This window comes from Lepidothrix coronata, unplaced genomic scaffold, assembly GCF_001604755.1.
Source record: "Lepidothrix coronata isolate B3197 unplaced genomic scaffold, Lepidothrix_coronata-1.0 Scaffold171, whole genome shotgun sequence".
Lineage (NCBI taxonomy): Eukaryota > Metazoa > Chordata > Aves > Passeriformes > Pipridae > Lepidothrix > Lepidothrix coronata.
In genome coordinates, this window is record NW_016690351.1 from 141,099 (window position 1) to 143,998 (window position 2,900).

Genomic DNA, 2,900 nt, shown 5'->3' on the forward strand with positions numbered 1-2,900 from the left:
ACAGACAGGGCACCCAGGAGAGAAGAAGGGAAGGAGCTTCTTGTGCCTGACTGTGGTGGCAGGTGCCATACAGTGCCACACCTGGAGGCAGCACGTGGTCTTCAGGGCTGCCTCTCTGTGTTAAATGTGCTCTCAGGCACCGGGGCAGTCACCTGCTCTCCTTCCTCACCTCCCTGCCTGAAGACACAGCGTTGTAGGTGGTTACTGAGACTGGAGACATGGATACAGGGCTATGAGCCAAAAATGGGACGTATCTAGCAGCACCTGAGGAAGTTCAGTCCCTGCACTCCATCCACATGCATTTTAACAAGTAAACAAGTAAAGTATTAAAAAGGAAACAAAACCAACAAGGAATTCTGCACTTAATGCCCGTGTTTCTGAGTTTCCCACGAGGCTTGTAGAATTTCATTAGCTTTAACTGTGAACATGACTTTTGCTTCTTGTTCTCACCATCTGCCAGGCTTGGAAAAACTGTCTGACTCAATAACTTACTTCTGTTTCTCCTCCTTTCTGTTGCACCTGCCCCTCTTACTACTATGACTTCAGTGATATCTTTTAGACAGCAAGTCTTACCATAGAAATTATCCCAGAAGGAGAAAAGGATTGCAGAGTTGCAACACTTTGGATGTACCTCTTCTCCAGAGCGGGAGCAGATGGAAGGATGCCCATGCCCTCTGTTGCTCATCTTCATCAGGAGCTCTAAAAAAGAGGGGGAAGAGATTCTGAGCAGAGGCTTAGAGCCAAGCTGTAGAACTGCCTCCTTGATAGTGGAGGTTTGTTAGGGGATTCTGATCATTTCCTCCTTTCTGCAGTTCATTGCAAATAACTGAGGAATATACAGAGATATAAATGAAAAAAAAAAAGAGGTTTCCTTTCTTTAGAAAACCACAATACATTTTAGTAGAAGTTCAATAATTTTGCCTTTTGCTATTAGTGCTCTAAATCCTGTACCCTTGTATTAGGGAAATGTGAGTTGCTATAACCCTAAATGTATTTATGTGTATTTATTACATAAACTTACAATGTAGTTGTATTTTTAAACACAAGCTGCTTTGAACCACCACAGTCCACTTAAAATCCAGCCCCCTGTTCTCCATTATTCCACATTGAGGTGTTCCAAGTACCTTCCTTGGGCCTGTGCTTAGTTTCCAGGTTTCTTAGGTTCTGTTCTCCAGAGGGGAAGAAGAACTAGCCCTTGGTAACCAGTGTGCACTGCAGAGACCAGGCTGCTGTACCTCTGTGGTCTCTATGCTGTTGAAGCCCTTCCCAGGTATGTGCCCATCACCTTTCCCAGCTGTAACTCTGCAGCAGCACTTCCACGAGATGCCAATGTAAAGGGTCTTTCTGGCTCTTCTGTGTTTATGTACAATACAATTATATAATAAAATAATAATAAAAATGTCTCCCATGAAAGGAGCTGGGTGATAGGTAACCCTTTCCTCCTCCTACGTTCTGTGGGCACAGAGATGTGTGGGGATATTTGCATACGCACTCAGCATAAGGCAAAGATTTTCCTCTCTTGCCTCTAACCCCCCCAGTGCCTTTGGGCAGACTGTGCTGTTTGTCAGCCTCGCTCGTACATGATATTCTGCTGTGGAAAATGATGTCTCCGTTATGTTTTCCAGAGCACGTAAATTTGCCAAAACAAACGATGGGCAGAGGAACACCTGACAACTCTGGTTTGATTTTAGAGTATCTTCCCACAATGCCTCCCAGATAAGGAGGTGCTGTGCCAGAAAGAGAGAATAGTTAAGACTTCTGGTGACCTCATCTGATCGCTCTCTTTTAAACGAGGCACTTGTTGATGGGTTATGAGACATGACATCAGAGTTTTCGGTTTCATGCCTGCAGCAACAATGGGAAGCATCCCACAGAGGTGAACCCCCTCGCTGTGTGGTGAGGGCAGCAGTAAGACACCACAAGTGTGAGCAATGACAGCAACAAAGCAATGGATGAGTTGGACAAGGTTGTGCGATGATACACCAGAGTCAGAAGGGAAAATGTTTTTTAAGGTTCCTTAAACTGGCTCGAGGCTTGGCTGAGATGCAAGGGTTGGGTTTCATCTCCTATTATTTAGAGATAGCGCTCTTCCTGGCATTTTTGGACAAGTGGTAACATTTGATTTTGCTTCCCCATCCTCCCCTGCTGTTGCACACCATCTCACCATGCTGTACCTCAGGGCAAGGCTGTGTGTTTTGTGCAGCATAATCTGTATATCCTTCTTCTTTGGCCACCACCTTACTTTTAAAGCTGTCTGTCACAATAGGACAGCCACAGGGCATGGAATGGGCTGGAAGCTAAAGGCTGTCAGGCTCAGCCATAACTGGAGTTGAACACTTCCCCAGGTGAAGGAGCCAGGCTGCACCAGGATATGGTTATAAAGGGAGCGTTTCAGGTGGCTCTGTCTGCTTTGCCCTCTTGCACTGAAAATGCAGGGATGGCCTGTAAAGCCAAGTTCAAGATGGCATTTCTCATCTAAGGAGTCTTTGCTTTGAGTTTCTGCTGAAGCTTCTGCTCAGTCCAGGCATGGAGAGGAGATGCTACCTGGCAAAGAGAATCAGGTGAAAGCACTTAGTCATCTGCGATCATTTCCTTAACAAAAGGCCTCGGTGCTGTTAGCTGGTGCATAGCCTGGGGGGTATATTCTTATCTAGACTTAGGCAGGAAACCCTTTGATTTACAACTGGATGTAAGAAAGACTGGTGGCTTGCCTCATCGGCAAAGTACATTACTGGAATATATTTCCCTTAGGTTACAAACCTAAAGGATCCCACATCAGCAAGACAGAGCAGTGCCTGTGTGTGTTGTTGGCTAAGCCAGTTAGGATACTCAGAGCATGGCAGACTAATGCACCAGGATCTGTAAATTCAGAGTAAAATGAAAAAAATCTGCTCTGAATG